The sequence below is a fragment of the Schistocerca serialis genome, chromosome 3 (genome assembly GCF_023864345.2).
Source record: "Schistocerca serialis cubense isolate TAMUIC-IGC-003099 chromosome 3, iqSchSeri2.2, whole genome shotgun sequence".
Taxonomy (NCBI): domain Eukaryota; kingdom Metazoa; phylum Arthropoda; class Insecta; order Orthoptera; family Acrididae; genus Schistocerca; species Schistocerca serialis.
This window is the reverse complement of record NC_064640.1, coordinates 388,083,569-388,104,258: the sequence shown is the minus strand read 5'-3', so window position 1 is coordinate 388,104,258 and position 20,690 is coordinate 388,083,569. Positions and strand designations below refer to the sequence as shown.

General features: G+C 41.3%; 1 non-coding gene across 1 annotated transcript; it reads right to left on the bottom strand.

Annotated features, from left to right (window-relative positions):
* Positions 1-1,025: 1,025 nt before the first annotated feature.
* Trnat-ugu (transfer RNA threonine (anticodon UGU)) lies at positions 1,026-1,100 on the bottom strand. The gene has a single exon. It is a non-coding gene; the product is annotated as a tRNA-Thr (tRNA).
* Between the last annotated feature and the right edge of the window lie 19,590 nt (positions 1,101-20,690).

The window sequence follows — 20,690 nt, the reverse complement described above, 5'->3', positions numbered from 1 at the left end:
AGTGAAGTGTAGATAATTGAAAATATGTCGCTCCTGTTCGAACTCGTACAAGTTCGCAACAAACGAACAATGTACCCGCGTCATTAGCAATAGGAACGCGAGGGCCTGTACGATACGAGGATCGATACAAGTGTCGATAACAACGGTGGTACTTTAAGCTACTCTGTTATTAAAATAAAATGCTGTGCCTAGTAAGTATTCAAACACGCAAGAAATTACAAAACTAAACTAATAACTACACGGATAACGGAAAATAAATCGCACCTGTTCGAAGCTTGTAGAAATACGTAACAAACGAACGGTGTATGCGCCTTATTAGCAGCAGGAACGCGTGGTACTGTCTCGTTGGCAGTCTAACCGACGCAGTCTTATGATCACTGAAATCTTGCTCTACATGAAGTGATTCGACAGTTTGTCTGTTTGTTGCTAGGAGGTCTAAGGTTCTCTAATTATTTATTCGAAGTAATTTTCGTACAAAACATTCAGGATAATGTCACACGAATCCCTGACTTTGCCACCAGTTTTGAATGGATGACTCTCCCAGTCTACACCTGGCTAATTGGTCATCCCCTATTACAACAGCATGATCATTTAACGATATTATGCAAGTTCTCTTTGAAGTACTCTATCACTACAGCTCCTGATCTAGGCTGTCTATAAAGGCATCCTCTTACAATTTTTGATCGACATTTGAGGCTTAACTCCATCCACTTTAATTCACATTCGGAATCCGTGATAACCTGACTGAATATTACTGAATACTTCACTGCAACAGGTACTGCGCCGCCGCAGGCAACTAACCTATTCTTATTATAAATATTCCAACCTGAACCTGCTTTCGTTGCTATTCATTTGCAGCTTCAACGAGTTTCTGTTCTAACAGTAATTGGGTGTTATTCGGTGTCTATTAAGTATTGTGGGCTTCCTCAAAAGTAGCCACTACCCAGTATGAAATGATAATTAAATGGACATCCTAGCTGCAAACAGGCGTTGATGTACTTCATTGGGGACCTGTTGAAAATGTGTGCCCCGACCGGGACTCGAACCCGGGATCTCCTGCTTACATGGCAGACGCTCTATCCATCTGAGCCACCGCGGGCACAGGGGATAGTGCGTCTGCAGGGACTTATCCCTCACACGCTCCCCGTGAGATCCACATTCCCAACATGTCCACACCACTACATTCGTAGTGCGCCTAATAGATGTTTGCCCATCATACTCATTACTCGTGGGCAAACATCTATTAGGCACACTACGAATGTAGTGGTGTGGACATGTTGGGAATGTGGATCTCAGCAGCCATCTTTCCACCCTCGACTCTGCTAGGTGGTTCTCTCTTTGGCTTGAAATGTCGTTGTTGTGCATCCTTTTGCTTCTTATCGTCTTTTCCTATATTCACTACCAGATATTCTTTTTCTTCCGTCGAATATGTCTCGATCCGGCCTGTAAAGAACGATTATGTCAAACTAATTACTGATGTCGGTACTTTTTTAATATTTATCTTCATCTGGCTTTCCTCGTCCCCGCTGTGCCCATACCTTAGACTAAAAAATTAAAGGAAAGTAGGAAAGAAGCGACGTAATAAACGAATAATTCCGGCACTGGTCTTGTGGAGCTGACGAATCCTTTTCTTGTCCTGCAATTAATTTCGTCGAAACCATAGATTTTTCTTTCCGAATTACGAATCAGACCTTCAGAATTTTCTGTAGGTTGGCTTTCTGGAAGTTTTAAGAGATCACTTTTTCTGGATTAAAATTCCTTAGACATGCGTTAATAAATCACATCACAGTAATGTATGACTTCATATCGTGAATTATTAATGACTCAAAATGTCAAAATTTATACAAGGAGCTAGTTGAAGTACAGTCAACAATATAAATATCTTGTGGATACAACAATTTAAAATTCTACTCAAACACTTAGGTTGTTCAGTCTGATTTTATCACAGTTTTTGTCTAAAAAATGCACTCACACACAAGGATACATGTCTTTCAATCTAATACCTTAAAAGAAATATTAATACTCTAACAAGTTTCATTCTTGGTCGATTAGAAATAACCGAACCTAAGAAATAATTTACCGTTGGGTATGTTTTAAAGGTAATTCCACACAAACGTCTGGATCATTCAGAATGGTTCACAACTCACTTATTTCTCATATGTTTGCCGCATGTATGACAGATCGCCTCTTTAGAACAGCTTGACCGATTTGGTTGATTTTTTTTTTTTGTTGTATTCGTTATTGTCAGGGCAAGATTTGTATAAAAGAAATTTTTTGGAAAATCCACAGGACAAGTCGGAAACTAAAATCAGTTGTGAAAGATCTTCACTTCAGAACGGCTCGACACTGTTTTCTTCTTTTTTTTTCAATTGTGGATGATAATGGTATTTTTGGTTTGAAAAAAGAAATAAAAGAATTTTGCGTTAAATTTAGCAAGGGAAACGTTATTGAAAATCTCGAAAGTTCTTGACCGATTTACTACAAATTTTCACACGACATTCTAATAAACGTTCGAACGGACATAGGCTACATATTTCTGTAATATATAAGCATATATGTAACATATAAAGGGGAAGTGTAGTTGCCACAAATCTCGAAAAGTTCTTGGCCGATTTACTTCATATTTTTTCGTGATACTCTCAGTAATATTCGGACGGACATAGGCACATAGGCTACATATTTCTGTAATATACACATGAAGGGGGAAGCGTTGTTACCGCAAATCTCGAAAAATTCGTGACCGATTTACTTCCAGTTTTCACACGATACTCTGCTGAACACACAGGCGGAAATAGATAGAGAAGTGGGAGGAGGATTTGAACAGAGAGAGGTAGAGGGGGCTACGCACACAGAGTTGAAGGGATGAGGAGATGTACAAAGCTACTAAACATTCCGATGGAAATGGACGTAGAGAGGGGTGATAAGGAGATGGACATAGAAAGGGAGAGGAGGTTATGTACAGAGAGATGAGTGAAGTACTAGTTATAGGGAAAGAGGGGGGGGGGGGAATTGCAAGATATGCAGAGAGAGGGGTGGCAAGGAATTTAGGATGTATATGCAAGTCCCATATATATATATATATATATATATATATATATATATATATATATATATATATATATATATATAGCAATTGCAAAGCATTTCCGGCTTCGCTTGTAATTTCTATAAATATAGAATATTGATATAATATGTTTCTCAGTCAAATACTTTAGGAGGAATAACCACTTGAAGTTGTCACTCCAACAAACCGTATTCTTGACTAATTGTCCATGAAATAAAATTTGATTTCTGCAAACCAAAATATCATATATCACTATGTTATAATCAACTTAAACCCCGTGTGCTTACAGGAACCCGAGTTCGAGTCTAGGTGCAGCACACAGTGTTAACCTGCCAGGAAATTTCATAGCCGGCTGCTGTGACCGAGCGGTTCTAGGCGCTTCAGTCCGGAACCGCGCTGCTGCTGCCGTCGCAGGTCCGAATCCTGCCACGGAGATGGATGTGCGTGATGTCTTTAGGTTAGTTAGGTTTAAGTAGTTCTAAGTCTAGGGAACTCATGACCTCAGATGTTAAGTCCGATAGTGCCTAGAGCCATTTGAACCACTTTGAAGTTTCATATCAGCGCACACTCCGCTGCAGAGTGAAAATTTCATTCTGGAAACTTAAATCCCTGTCTCAAGTGCTTTTGTCCGCCCTGTGAAACGTAGTCTTTCCCTACCCGTGCCTGTGATTTTTTTTTAATTATCGTACAATAGCGAAGCAAGCGTTACAGAAAAGTGCAGCCCGCTGAGAGGATCTGGATTCATGCGTCAGTAAGACTCAGTTTCGTAAACTTTCAGCACTTTTTTCTGAGCTCGCCGTTTCAGGTGTAGCGCCTAACAGAGACTGTGCGATTAATGGTGGTATCTACAGACGTAAGGAGAGGATTACTCATAACTGCAAGCAAATGGGATGACATTCTTTCCACTCTTCAAGACTTTTAGCTTTATGATTCTGAAATTAAGGACGTAATAGAAGGTAAAAGGAAAAATATTAACGCGCTGCACCACGCTCGTTCATTAGAATGAACTGCCGCTGGACGTGTGTGATTCTCATCATGTATTAGCTGTTTCGTGTTTAATTATTCAATAAAGGGTAAGAAACTCTCCTCATCACTTTATCACTTCACTTTTCTTCCTGCCAATTTTTTTCTGCCTGCCAATTTTTCAAGTAATAGATCATAAGAAAACAAATTTTAGTTTCTGTAATCTCGAAGGAGAAAAGTCTATCTTATGAGCAACGCTTACACGCAATACCAATTGTACTGTACATGAGAAGCACCTATTACATCAACGTAGATTATATAATCCCAAATTAAAACAAATTGTGACGCGCCTCATTTTCCGCGGTTAGAGAAAGCAATAAAAGTGCGTCTAATCAGTGTTGACTTCCTCGGCCAGCTGTATAAACGAATTCTGTATTTTTCAGTTGTAAAGAACGCAACATTAGCTACAATGGTTCTCGCCTTATCCAACAGCCACTGCGTTGCCGCCTTCCAAATGTGCCGCCCAAAGCGGCCGCACTTTTCGCACGTTGCTTGCGCCGGCCGTGCTTCCTTCCATTCTTTTTCCCCTAGTGATTCTGTCTAGGTTTCAGCACGGTTTACATCAATGAATATATTCTAATAATGGCGATACCAACATTGAGATTAAGCAACCTAAATCGTCAAACGAAACCATACGCACAAGCGCGCACGCACGCACTCACACAAACCAAAATTCATGCACGGTCTCAGAACAATTAAGTTAGGGTTTTCATCTTCTCGGAAGCGTCAACAAACAGACACACCACTCTGGTCACAGAAGGGCCAATCGTGACCGACCGCCCACCGTGTCATCATCAGACAGTGGCATCATTTGGAATTCGTACGGTAGGGCGTGGGCTCAGCCGTTGTCGGCTTTGCAGACCTTCCAGCTGTTATTTCTAATTTAAGTAGCTTCTCAGCTGGTATAAGCAGAGTGAACCACAGTCCAGTTATCCGACCAAGGAAAAATCTCTAGCATTAAGGAAGACTGCTCCCGCGTCTTCTCATGGCAGACATCTGCGCTGGCCACACAGCTACGGAGATGGATAGCATCAGCAAAGAAACATAGTTATTAAGCTGACGATATCCTTGATGAGGTAATCATTCCAGAACGCATCTAGAATGGAACACTTACTTAGAAATAACGGAACAAGCGGACTGAGTTTTGAATTCAGTTCCTCTTTATGATGAGATCGGTATTCCACTGCTGTACAGTCTCGTCTTTTAATAGACGGTCTTCAGAGTCGCTGAGACATCATTCTGCGTAAAATAAGAGTGTGGATTCTAAAATAGCGTAGTATCTGTCTCTTCAGCTTCGTGCAGTAACTAACCGGATTCTTTACGCCGAACTAAAGCCCACACCGCACTCCTCCTCGACGGGAGGAAATAACGGGCCTGCATACAGGATGCACGTCTCTCACGCTCCACTGCGCACTTAACTCACATTTATGGAAACGGCTGCAGAGGCAGTCGTACGTATCCTCGTACATCTCTGTTAAAGCTTAAAAATTATTTAATTACTTAGCGTCCATAATACTGAACGTCAGAGCTATAAAGAGCTTTTCTTGTTACCGCCACGGTGCGGAGAAGTTCCTTTTTGGAGAGAAGACTGAAATAAAATGTTGGAGAGACGAGAGAGAGGAGCGGCTGCATCGCGTCTCGCAGCTGGACTGCGCTAATTTGTGTGGAGGTCTGGTTGTTGCGGTAGCTACGTGTTAACCGGTTTCTTTCGGTAGGTCTTTCAGGATTGGGGGTGTTCGACCGCTTTACTGCAATAGCTGGACAGTCTGTGCCTACCTTGCCTAATGCAGGAATCGAATGCAGCTCTGGATAGCCACTAGGAAATGAAAAATTTAATGGTAAATATAACTTCTTTTTATTTACTTATTTGCTGATTACAGTGTGGTCTGTAATATAGACTTCAAGACCGAAACGACATCAACGCATGGATAAGTTAACCAAAAAACTCAGTTCTGCCTGCTTTGCTCGCAGAAATCCTTCTCATCGTGTTGACCTGCACGCGTGATTGCTACCACACTTTGTATACTTTGACTCAATACTGCCGATTGACATAATCTTCTGGAGCATATCAGCTAAGATCAAACAATGAGCGTGCTGAAAAGAAATGCTTCCGATTTTTTTGTCTGGAAACTCTTCATGTTTTTTAAATAAAACAAACGCTACTAACACTCCAAATCTTTAGTCTTCATGTCTAGATATGTGCAGCCCTGTGCCACTAAAGATCTCCGAATTACGGCGTGTAACAGCCGGCCGGGGTGGCCGAGCGGTTTCTAGGCGCTACAGTCTGGAACCGCGAGACCGCTACGGTCGCAGGTTCGAATCCTGCCTCGGGCATGGATGTGTGTGATGTCCTTAGGTTAGTTAGGTTTAAGTAGTTCTAAGTTCTAGGGGACTGATGACCTCAGAAGTTAAATCCCATAGTGCTCAGAGACATTTTGAACGGCGTGTAACACGACGGTATGCAAGGTGACTATGCCGGTGCGTGAGAAACAGCGTATCGAGTTTAGAATTCGAAGAATTCGACCACACACGGAGCACCCTCTCCTTCACCGTACCTGCCAGACCACGTACGAGAGCTCCAACATCTGCAAAAATCCGACACCTTTGTTCCACTGTCGTCGATCACTTTCCGTACAGTCCCGAGTGGACCGCGTCCGATCTTCATGTTTCCAAAACTTAAACAACACCTTCGAGGCGTTCACTTGGATAGTGCTTTAATCGTGATGACGCGGCGCAACCAGAGGTGAGGTTGTGGCTTCGTCAACAAAGTCAAACATTCTATGGTGACAGTATCAACAAACTGGTCTCTCATGAGAGAAATGTGTTGGTCGTCACGGTGACTATGTTGATAAATAAATATGTAGGCATGAAAAATAAAGCTGTAGAGTGTTAACAATGTTTGTTCTGTTTAATCGCTTTAAGGGTCTTCACATAAAAAATTCTAAGGCATTGCTTTCCAACACGCCCTCGTATTTATTCCATATAAACGCACAATAAGAAAATTTTATAAAATTTACACCCAAACATCTTGCTGAAGGATTCTTACAAATTCTTACACTTATCGACCAATATATGTACTCCGTAATAGTATTTGTGATTCATAGTAAGCGAGAATTTGGCCCGGCCACATAGCCGCGGTTGGATGTGTTTTTTTTTTTTTTTTTTTTTTTTTTTTTTTTTTTTTTTTTTTTTTTAGGCAGTTTCCCACATACGACTAGGTGCATATGGGGCTGGTAAACGCGTCCCAACTCAGTCACACGATTGGGAAACATTTCCAACACGTTATCACACTTTCACATGGTATAGCACTAGAAGCTGACACGTAGGTACACAAATTCCGTCGCGGGAGGGAATAGTGACCACACGAAGGGCATCCGGCTACCCTCTACCCCTAACTTTCCCTAATCCAGATGAACATGCCAACTCCGTGAGTACACGGGATAAGACTAGCAGAAAGAAGAAGGGGAGAGAGAGAGAGAGAGAGAGAGAGAGAGAGAGAGAGAGAGAGAGAGAGAACTGAGGACAAGTTCTGCTGTTCACAACCACTATACTACAAACAAAAATTATTTCCATACAGACTAAGCATCACTAAGAGTTCAGAATGGAGTCCTGTGTTCTGCTTAAAAGTATAAGGCAGGCTGCCAGTAGACATCAGGCAGGAAACTGAAAATCTCCAAAACTTAACAAACAAAGTGAAAGAATACGTTATTAGCCACTCCTTCACTCTATCAGAATATTTGGACTCAGGTATGTAATTTCCGCATAACTGTAATGTTTGTGTTAAACAGATCTTAACTTGCTGAGTACACAGATTGTTCATAGTGGTACCTGTAAAATTGCATAATTTCTTTGAAGCACTGAATGAAAACAACGACTGAGTAATGTAAGAGAAACAGTGGTTTTCTTTCTACGTCATCGTTGCTCTCCGAATACAAGTAATAAATGTAATTTAGGACTAATTCCCATAATTACCAGTGTCAACAAATTAGAACTAGTCGCAGCTTATTGTTAGTATGCATTACAGACGTAGCCTGCAGAGGCTGCCTCTGCCCGTTAATGTACAACTCCACTGGATCCACTTCTCTCAAGCCTCTCCTTCACGACAGGATTTACGCAACACGCTGTGTGAATAAATGAATCAATTGCGCATATTTGACGATCTTCAAAATTTCAGTATTTCGTCTGCTTTTTGTGCAGAAAATATTGTATTCCATTAACTGATTTATATCACAGGAGGATGCTTTCTTAGTATGAGAGGTCTTCATTTATTTATTTAATTTTTGTCAATTTGACACCTTTGTCAGTGACAGTATGTCACAGAATATGTTATCAAATTATTGGAATGAAACAAAATGTGATAACAAAACATGGAACTCTGAAATTCCAGACTGAAAAAAATCACTGACGATAATAACTTCATATGGTTCAATGGCAGATTGCGAGTCCTTCATCTGAACGCCACTTCTGCAGCTGGCGTATTTCTAAGCTACCCCAGTTACTGAACTGGGAAAAGGGGAATGCGAACAACGTGTCGTTCCTGATGACTCTTCCTATCATCGAGACGTCGGGATTAAATTAAAAGCAGACTGAAAATTTCCGCAGTCTGACTGGGATTCGGACCCGCGACTTCTCGGTTTCGAGATACGCGCTTTGAAGACTAGACCACCAGGACATACAATAATAATAATAATAATAACAACCCGTGGAGGCTCGGGAAAAGAATAGGCCTTCGGTATGTTCTGCCAGTCATAAAAGGCGACGAAAAGAACAAACCACTAATAGGGCTAACCCCCCTTTTAGTGTGAATAGTTGGTTCAGGACAGAACTAATGAAGCCTCGGACAAGCGCTGTCATGGCCGGGGACGATGCTTGAACCCTATGCCCGTCCACAATGGTAACGACACTGCTAGCCACACGGAAAATGATTTAAATCCAAATAGAGGTGTTTTGCAGGACATGCTTCCTGCAACCACCCTAGAAGGAAAACAAAGACAGAAGATGAGATGGTCTGATGAAGTTAACCGACACCTCATGTTCTGATATTACCAAGCAACAAACTTAGGAACCTACACAACTGGATACAGATCACAAGTATACACAAAATTTATTACCGGATACCCAGAATTAAAATTTTTAACAGAACAACGACTAGCTGATCAGATTCGTGTAATAATCAAAAATAACAGGATACCCCAGACAGAATTAGAAAACATCAAACAACAAGTACAACAAATACTGGAACAAAATAATGTGCAATCAGAAAAAGAAAATATAGTAATGGACTCAAACACCTCAGAGCAAACAAACAAAGAACAACACGCATCAATTAAACAATCAGAGGAAAACGAAATCTTAAGACAGCCACCAGAACAAGCACAAATAGAACACGAAGTGACACGCATGTTAGATATAGAAGAAAAATTTCAGCTGACATATATAGAATACAAAGACACAAATACAGACATTAGACCATTCCTGCATAGACTACCAAATAACCCACAAGTCGAAACAACAGTAACAACTATCAACACAATCATACACAACAAAATAAATGAAAATACAACTATGGAAGAGTTACAACTACTGTTTTATGTAGGAGCACTCACTACACTAAATATACACACTAGGCAGAGATCAGAACCACCCAATACTCAGAAGAAACCCAAAAAACCAGCATGGCAACACAGGCTACAGATCAGAATAGAAAAACTGAGAAAAGACATCGGACAGCTACCACAATTTATAAGAAATGAAATATCAGACAAAAAACGAAAAAGGTTAGGTGAAATCTCACAACAAGAAGCGATAGAGCAATTAGATGAAAAGAAGCAGAAATTACAAGCATTGGCCAAACGACTTAAAAGATACAAAAAAAGTGAAAATAGAAGGAAACAAAACCTAACATTCAACACAAACGAAAAGAAATTTTACCAGACAATAGATAACACACACATTAAAATAGACAATCCACCAAACATAACAGACATGGAACACTTCTGGAACAACATATGGTCAAACCCAGTACAACATAACAGGCACGCACGGTGGATACAAGCAGAAACAGATACGTACAAGTTGATACCACAAATGCCTGAAGTGATAATTTTGCAACATGAAGTCACCCGAGCAATTAATTCTACTCACAATTGGAAAGCCCCTGGAAAAGATAAAATAGCAAATTTCTGGCTAAAGAAATTCACCTCAACACATTCACATCTAACTAAATTATTTAACAATTACATTGCAGACCCATACACAGTCCCTGATACACTTACAGAAGGAATAACTTATCTGAAACCTAAAGATCAAGCAGACACAGCAAATCGAGCAAAATATCGCCCCATAACATGCCTACCAACAATATACAAAATACTAACTTCAGTCATTACACAGAAATTAATGACACATACAACACAGAACAAAATTATAAATGAAGAACAAAAAGGCTGCTGCAAAGGAGCACGAGGATGTAAGGAGCGACTGATAATAGATACAGAGGTGACATATCAAGCTAAAACTAAACAAAGGTCGCTGCACTACGCATACATTGATTACCAAAAAGCTTTTGATAGTGTACCCCACTCACGGTTGCTACAGATATTGGAAATATACAAAGTAGATCCTAAATTAATACAGTTCCTAAACATAGTAATGAAAAATTGGAAAACCACACTTAATATCCAAACAAATTCAAATAATATCACATCACAGCCAATACAGATTAAACATGGAATATACCAAGGAGACTCATTAAGTCCTCTCTGGTTCTGCCTTGCTCTGAACCCACTAACCAACATGCTAAATAATACAAATTATGGATACAATATTACTGGAACATACCCACACAAAATCACACATTTGCTATACATGGATGATCTAAAACTACTGGCAGCAACAAACCAACAACTCAACCAATTACTAAAGATAACAGAAGTATTCAGCAATGATATAAATATGGCTTTTGGAACAGACAAATGTAAGAAAAATAGCATATTCAAGGGTAAGCACACTAAACAAGATTACATATTGGATAACCACAGCCACTGCATAGAAGCGATGGAAAAAACAGATGCCTATAAATATCTAGGATACAGACAAACAATAGGAATAGATAATACAAATATTAAAGAAGAACTAAAAGAAAAATATAGACAAAGACTAACAAAAATACTGAAAACAGAATTGACAGCAAGAAACAAGACAAAAGCTATAAATACTTATAGTATACCGATATTGACCTACCAATTTTGAGTAGTGAAATGGAGTAACACAGACCTAGAAGCACTCAATACACTTACACGATCACAATGCCCCAAATATAGAATACATCACATACATTCAGCAACAGGAAGATTCACATTAAGCAGAAAGGAAGGAGGAAGGGGATTTATCGATATAAAAAACCTACATTATGGACAGGTAGACAATTTAACCCCCCAAGAACCATGGACCTAGCCGTTGGTGGGGAGGCTTGCGTGCCTCAGCGATACAGACAGCCGTACCGTAGGTGCCACCACAACGGAGAGGTAGCTGTTGAGAGGCCAGACAAACATGTGGTTCCTGAAGTGGGGCAGCAGCCTTTTCAGTAGTTGCAGGGGCAACAGACTGGATGATTGACTGATCTGGCCTTGTAACACTAACCAAAGCAGCCTCGCTGTGCTGGTACTGCGAACGGCTGAAAGCAAGGGGAACCTACGGCCGTAATTTTTCCCGATGGCATGCAGATTTACTGTATGATTAAATGATGATGGCGTCCTCTTGGATAAAATATTCCGGAGGTAAAATAGTCCCCCATTCGGATCTCCGGGCGGGGACTGCTCAGGAGACGTCGTTATCAGTAGAAAGAAAATTGGCGTTCTACGGATCGGAGCGTGGAACGTCAGATCCCTTAATCGGGCAGGTAGGTTAGAAAATATAAAAAGGGAAATGGATAGGTTAAAGTTAGATATAGTGGGAATTAGTGAAGTTCGGTGGCAGGAGGAACAAGACTTCTGGTCAGGTGAATACAGGGTTATAAATACAAAATCAAATAGGGGTAATGCAGGAGTCGGTTTAATAATGAATAAAAAAATAGGAGTGCGGGTAAGATACTACAAACAGCATAGCGAACGCATTATTGTGGCCAAGACAGACACGAAGCCCACGCCTACTACAGTAGTACAAGTTTATATGCCAACTAACTCTGCAGATGACGAAGAAATTGAAGAAATGTATGATGAAATAAAAGAAATTATTCAAATAGTGAAGGGAGACGAAAATTTAATAGTCATGGGTGACTGGAATTCGGTAGTAGGAAAAGGGAGAGAAGGAAACGTAGTAGGTGAATATGGATTGGGGCTAAGAAATGAAAGAGGAAGCCGCCTGATAGAATTTTGCACAGAGCACAACTTAATCATAGGTAACACTTGGTTCAAGAATCATAAAAGAAGGTTGTATGCATGGAAGAATCCTGGAGATACTAAAAGGTATCAGATAGATTACATAATGGTAAGACAGAGATTTAGTAACCAGGTTTTAAATGTAAGACATTTCCAGGGGCAGATGTGGACTCTGATCACAATCTATTGTTTATGAACTGTAGATTAAAACTGAAGAAACTGCAAAAAGGTGGGAATTTAAAGAGATGGGACCTGGCTAAACTGCAAGAACCAGAGATTGTACAGAGTTTCAGGGAGAGCATAAGGGAACAATTGACAGGAATGGGGGAAAGAAATACAGTAGAAGAAGAGTGGGTAGCTTTGAGGGATGAAGTAGTGAAGGCAGCAGAGGATCAAGTAGGTACAAAGACGAGGGCTAGTAGAAATCCTTGGGTAACAGAAGAAATATAAAAATGCAGTAAATGAAGCAGGCAAAAAGGAATACAAACGTCTCAAAAACGAGATCGACAGGAAGTGCAAAATGGCTAAGCAGGGATGGCTAGAGGACAAATGTAAGGATGTAGAGGCTTGTCTCACTAGGGGTAAGATAGATACTGCCTACAGGAAAATTAAAGAGACCTTTGGACAAAAGAGAACCACTTGTATGAATATCAAGAGCTCAGATGGAAACAGAGTTCTAAGCAAAGAAGGGAAAGCAGAAAGGTGGAGGAAGTATATAGAGGGCCTATACAAGGGCAATGTACTTCAGGACAATATCTTGGAAATGGAAGAGGATGTAGATGAAGATGAAATGGGAGATATGATACTGTGCGAAGAGTTTGACAGAGCACTGAAAGACCTGAGTCGAAACAAGGCCCCAGGAGTAGACAACATTCCATTAGAACTACTGATGGCCTTGGGAGAGCCAGTCCTGACAAAACTCTGCCGTCTGGTGAGCAAGATGTATGAGACAGGCGAAATACCCTCAGACTTCAAGAAGAATATAATAATTCCGATCCCAAAGAAAGCAGGTGCTGACAGATGTGAAAATTACCGAACAATCAGTTTAATAAGTCACGGATGCAAAATACTAACGCGTATTCTCTACAGACGAATGGAAAAACTGGTAGAAGCTGACCTCGGGGAAGATCAGCTTGGATTCCGTAGAAATATTGGAACTCGTGAGGCAATACTGACCCTACGACTTATCTTAGAAGCTAGATTAAGGAAAGGCAAACCTACGTTTCTAGCATTGAACAGTGGCATGAAAGGAGGGTATAAGATGAACATCAACAAAAGCAAAACGAGGATAATGGAATGTAGTCGAATTGAGTCGGGTGATGCTCAGGGAATTATATTAGGAAATGAGACACTTAAAGTAGTAAAGGAGTTTTGCTATTTGGGGAGCAAAATAACTGATGATGGTCGAAGTAGAGAGGATATAAAATGTAGACTGGTAATGACAAGGAAAGCGTTTCTGAAGAAGAGAAATTTAACATCGAGTATTGATTTAAGTGTCAGGAAGTCGTTTCTGAAAGTATTTGTATGGAGCGTAGCCATGTATGGAAGTGAAACATGGACGATAAATAGTTTGGACAGGAAGAGATTAGAAGCTTTCGAAATGTGGTGCTACAGAAGAATGCTGAAGATTAGATGGGTAGATCATATAACTAATGAGGAGGTATTGAATAGGATTGGGGAGAAGAGAAGTTTGTGGCACAACTTGACAAGAAGAAAGGATCGGTTGGTAGGACATGTTCTGATGCATCAAGGGATCACCAATTTAGTATTGGAGGGCAGCGTGGGGGGAAAAATCGTAGAGGGAGACCAAGAGATGAATACGCTAAACAGATTCAGAAGGATGTCGGTTGCAGTAGGTACTGTGAGATGAAGAAGCTTGCACAGGATAGAGTAGCATGGAGAGCTGCATCAAACCAGTCTCAGGACTGAAGACCGCAACAACAACAACAGACAATTTAAGAAAATTCTTTATAGAATGAGCAGAAAGTAGCAAAATACACAAAGCAATCACTCATATAAATACATCGGCTACACCATTGCAATTTCATAACCACTGCTACAACCCTTTAGATCGCATAACATCAACAGATACAAAGAAAGTAAATTGGAAAAGGAAAACACTACATGGCAAGCACCCGTATCATCTAACACAGCCACACATCGACCAAGATGCATCCAACACATGGCTAAGAGAAGGCAATATATACAGTGAGACGGAAGGATTCAAGATTGCAATACAGGATCAAACAATAAACACCAGATATTACAGCAAGTATATTATTAAAGGTCCCAATACCACAACAGATAAATGCAGACTTTGCAAACTACAAATATAAACAGTAGATCACATCACAAGCGGATGTACAATACTAGCAAATACAGAATACCCCAGAAGACATGACAATGTAGCAAAAATAATACATCAACAACTTGCCATACAACATAAACTAATAAAACAACATGTTCCCACATACAAGTATGCACCACAAAATGTACCGGAGGATGATGAATACAAATTATACTGGAACAGAATCATTATAACATAAAACAACACCACATAACAAACCTGACATCATACTCACCAATAAAAAGAAGAAATTAACACAACTAATCGAAATATCCATACCCAATACAACAAATATACAGATGAAAACAGGAGAAAAAAATTGAAAAATACATCCAACTGGCTGAGGAAGTCAAGGAAATGTGACATCAGGATACAGTTGACATCATACCAATTATACTATCAACTACAGGAGTCATACCACACAATATCCACCAGTACATCAACGCAATTCAGCTACATCCAAACTTATATACACAAATACAGATATCTGTAATTATTGATACATGTTCAATTACCCGAAAGTTCCTAAATGCAATGTAACTTATACCGTACAGTTAGAAGGAAGTCACGCTTGGTCAAGGTCGGCGTCACTTTCCATTTTTAACCAGACATAACGTCTGAGAAAGGAAAGAAATAATAATACAGGTACTAATAATACAATACAAGTACGTACTTTATAATGAGCAAAGAGAGTGGGTGGTATCATCATGGCCTCTTACTAGTAACCATACCCACATTCGTCATGTGGTTCAGGAAAACAATGAAAAGATCAGGTAAGGATTATGGGATCAGATAAACAGCCTCGCATCCTCTTCACGAAGATCTTGATGTTATAATTGGGAGCCTGTCAAAAAGAAAAACGTGAAGATGTTACATATAGCACAAAATAAAATAAAATAATCGTATCGTCTGTTTCCGATGGCAGCTTATTCACAACGATCATTTGGTTTCCCTAGATTCCTGTAGAGTGTCTGCGGCTAAGTAAGAATCAACTTTCAATATGAAGGTTCGGGATTCAGTTCTCAGTCGGTCTTCAGGCTTTCTTCTTTCACTTATCGTTTGTTTACCTTAGTCAGGGGTATGTTAAAGGCGAACCTGCACTGTGATTCGGTGACACATTAAGCTGTATGTGTCCATATGATAGGCTGGGTAAGTCAGTTGTAAAGTCAGAGGAAGCAAGGACGTACCCTTCCAATAGGACCAAGAATGTAGTGTTCAGTCTCGAAGATCTGGGTGGTGGAAGGTAAAGGAATACATAAAAATATAAAACTTAAAAGACGTAATCAATTTTAAAGGATATCTAGTGATTAGTCAAAAATGGCTCTGAGCACTATGCGACTTAACTTCTGAGGTCATCAGTCGCCTAGAACTTAGAACTAATTAAACCTAACTAACCTAAGGACATCACACACATCCATGCCCGAGGCAGGATTCGAACCTGTGACCGTAGCGGTCACGCGGTTCCAGACTGAAGCGCCTATAACCGCACGGCCACACCGGCCGGCAGTGATTAGTCACCAGGTGATTCAACTACAGCTACTGCCGACCTGGCATTCATCTTTTCTTAGGGACATTTACAGTAATCCACGTATACACTCCACGAGCCTCTGGACATTGCACGGCGGACAGCATTCGAACCATTAATAACAATTTTCTGTCCTAAACCACTCGGGTAGAGAGAGAGGAAGAAAGAAACATTAGAGTGTAACGTGCTGTCGTCAACGTGTACATTAAAGATGGAGCACAAACTTGGATTAGGGAAGAATGCGAAAGGAAATCTGTTCTGTCCTTTTCAAAGAAATAATCCCAGTATTTTCCTTGAGCTGTTAAGGGAAATTATGGAAAACATAAATCTGGATGGCCGAACGAGTATTTCAACCGTCGTCCTTCCAAATATGAATTCAGTGTGCTAACAACTGCGCCAATTTGCTCGGTATACCGAGTGACTGTCTATGTGCAACAGTCGGACTACTCTGATCTTAACGCCATGATCCCTACGCTAGGAATGAGGTGCTGGCAGCACAGTGGCGCACAGTCTTCCTCCAATACCGGCTCTCTAAAGTTACCGATAAAGCTTTTAACACCGTTCCTCACAAGCGACTTCTAAGTTCATAGTAATCGACGGAAAGTCATCGAGTAAAAAAATAAGTGATGTCTGGGGTTCCCCAAGGAAATTCAGTAGGCCCTCTGCTGTTATTAATTTATATAAACGATTTAGGAGACAATCTGGGCAACCATCGGAAAGTCATCGAGTAAAACATTAGTGATATCTGGGGTTCCCCAACGAAGTTTAATCGGCCCTCTGCTGTTACTACTTTAGATAAACGATTTAGGAGACAATCTGAGCAACCCTCTTAGATTGTTTGCAGACAATGCTATCATTTACAAAAAAAAAAAAAAATGGCTCTGAGCACTATGGGACTCAACATCTTAGGTCATAAGTCCCCTAGAACTTAGAACTACTTAAACCTAACTAACCTAAGGACATCACACACACCCATGCCCGAGGCAGGATTCGAACCTGCGACCGTAGCAGTCCCGCGGCTCCGGACTGCAGCGCCAGAACCGCTAGACCACCGCGGCCGGCCTATCATTTACAGTCTTGTAAAGTCGTCAGATGATCAAAAGCCATTGCAAAATGATTTAGACAAGATATATGTATGGTGCGAAAAGTGGCAATTGACTCAAAATAATGAAAAGTGTCAATTCATCCACATGAGTTCAAAAGGAATTCGCTAAATTTCTGTTACACGATAAATCACACGAATCTTAGGGTTGTGAATTTAACTAAATACCTAGGGATTACGATTACAAATTACTTAATTTTGAACGATCACATAGATAATATTGTGGGGAAAGTGAACCAAAGACTGAGATTTATTGGCGAACACTTAGAAGATGCAACCGCTCTATTAAGGTGACTGCATACACTAAGATATTCCATCCTCTTCTGAAGTATTGCTCCACGGTATGAGATCCCCGTGAGATGGGACTGACGGGGGACATCGAAAAAGTTCAAAGGAGGGCAACTCGTTTTGTATTATCTTGAAATAGGGGAGAGAGTGTCACAGACATGATATGCAAGTTAGAGCGGCAATCATTAAAACAAAGGCGTTTTTCGTTGCGGTGGGCTCTTTTCACGAAATTTCGGTCATTATCTTTCTCCTCTGAATGATATAATATTTGTTCATGCAAGCCTACGGAGGGAGAAATGATCATCGTAATAAAATAAGAGAGGTTAGAGCTCGCACCTATGTCCTTGTCTTCGTTTTTCCCACGCGCTATTGGAGAATGGAACGGCAGTGAAATAGTCTTAAAGTGAAAGTCTGCAGGCTTTGTGGTCGTTGTCACTGAAGTTCAAAACGTCTGGACTGTTAGGCCGCATCATATTTCTTTTACAGGGGGCCGAGCGGAGACACCTCTACGTGAAGTCACGATAGCCGTTGGGAACCCGTGAAGTGTCAACGACGCCAGTAAAACATTATTAGAGTTCAGTTGTTCACTCATAATGTTTACAAGCCGTCTTCTCTGCAGCAGCCTCGGCTGTTGCTAATTCACCTGCGTGCTTGATTCTAGCTGACGTTCGTCGCATCAACTCAGCGCTGCACGCCCAGGAGGTGATGTCAGCGACCCTGGCGGCGAGGCGGCGGCCGCTATGCAGCGCGAAGTTGTTCTCGCGCCGGCTGTGGAGTGTACTCGCTCCCGAATTCTACCATGATGACCCATCCGCAGTGTACCTGGTGTCGGCAGTTGTGTGGCCAGTTGATCGTCTCCCTACCCCTGGTAGGTTTCAGCACCCGAAGGCACCTGGGTGTTGAACAGGAACGTGGACTCCAAGAGGCCCCATTGCTGTCTTCCGCGTTGAAGTCCGGCATTGGCAGCGCTCTAAGATGTGGCGTTGTCGGAAGACAGTCAGTTTCTCCATCAGTATGTGGTAGGTGGCGAGCAGCATGAAGTTCATCAGGTGAATTTCATCATCTTGGGTACATTTTCGGCTAGTTCATAGACTGTTTTGGAGCGTATAAGATGTAGATACATTGATTCATTACAGTACCGCAATCATAGAATCGAGTGGTGTTACTACGAATGTCATCGATCCCAATGACCAACTCATCGTAAGAACTGGAGAGCTGGAGTATTTAAAGGAAGCTGGCGAAGGCTATGACTGGAAGCTCGGTTCGCAATGTCCAAATGCTTCAAAAAAATGGTTCAAATGGCTCTGAGCACTATGGGACTCAACTGCTGAGGTCATTAGTCCCCTAGAACTTAGAACTAGTTAAACCTAACTAACCTAAGGACATCACAAACATCCATGCCCGAGGCAGGATTCGAACCTGCGACCGTAGCGGTCTTGCGGTTCCAGACTGCAGCGCCTTTAACCGCACGGCCACTTCGGCCGGCTCCCAAATGCTTCCTCCTTATTCTGTTGCATTCACTTAACAGGCTGTTAATTGCTGTGTTGATCCCTCGCTATGTGCTCTTACAGTTTGTTGCAACATGGCTTAAGAGCTAACGAATATGCTTGTCTCGCTTCCTTTGGTTTTCTGTCCTCTTTTCTGCTGAATACTTTCCGTATCCAGCACACAGTCTCATACATTTGCCCCGCTCCCAACATAATGATTCACTTCTTCAAATAGTTCAAATGGCTCTAAGCACTATGGGACTTAACATCTGAGGTCATCAGTCCCCTAGACTTATAACTAATTAAACCTAAGGACACCACATACATCCGTGCCAGAGGCAGGATTCGAACCTGCGACCGTAGCAGCAGCGCGGTTAGGGATTGAAGCGCCTAGAACCGCTCGACCACAGCGGCTGGCCGCTTCACTTCTTGCTTCCTCCTCTATCTCTGGCATAACTTAAATTTGCCCTGCGGCAATGTGAGTGAATTTTAATACATTTTATTTCTAATTTCTACTCTTTACTATTCTGTGTCGTAACTCTTTTTAACGATCAACGTTTCGAGCCCTCTGCTGGGATTGTCTTCAGGATCTTGCGGCTTCCAATGTGGACTGAGCACTAGTGCTCAAGCTACAGTGGACAACAGAAGATCCTGCAGAAGATCTCAGCAGAGGGATCGAATCATTGATCGTTTAAAACAAATTGAGATGGCCTAACAACCCGGAAGATTTTAACTAAGTGTTTCTATGAACCGTCTACCAGGCACTTACATGTGAAATGAAGAGAAGACATGTAGACATCAACGTAGAAACTTTTCCAAAGAAAAAGAAAAATTCCCCATTTACACCCAACTGCACGCCTTTTAGGCTTTGATGTGGGCTATACCGACATGTTACAATACTAGCTACAAATCTCTGAATTTGTTCCATGTCTCCTGTCATTCCTGGTTGATAAGGACTTCGCACGCTGCAACAGTACTCTATAGCTGGCCTGTTAGTTTGAGTATACTGACGTTACTGCAAATCCTATCTGCCAAATCGTTTATGTACGTTTAGGACAAAAATGGTTCAAATGGCTCTGAGCACTATGGGACTTAACTTCTGAGGTCATCAGACCCCTAAAACTTATAACCGACATTGGACTGTTGATGACTGGAAGCATGTTGCCTGGTCGGACGAGTCTCGTTTCAAATTGTATCGAGCGGATGGACGTGTACGGGTATGGAGACAATCTCATGAATCCATGGAGCCTGCATGTCAGCAGGGGACTGTTCAAGCTGGTGGACGCTCTCTAATGGCGTGGGTCGTGTGCAAATGGAGTGTTATCGGACCCCTGATACGTTTAGGTACGACTCTGACAGGCGACATCTACGTAAGCATCCTGTCTAATCACCTGCAACCATTCATGTCCATTGTGCATTCCGACGGACTTGGGCAATTCCAGCAGGACAATGCAGCACCCCACACGTCCAGATTTT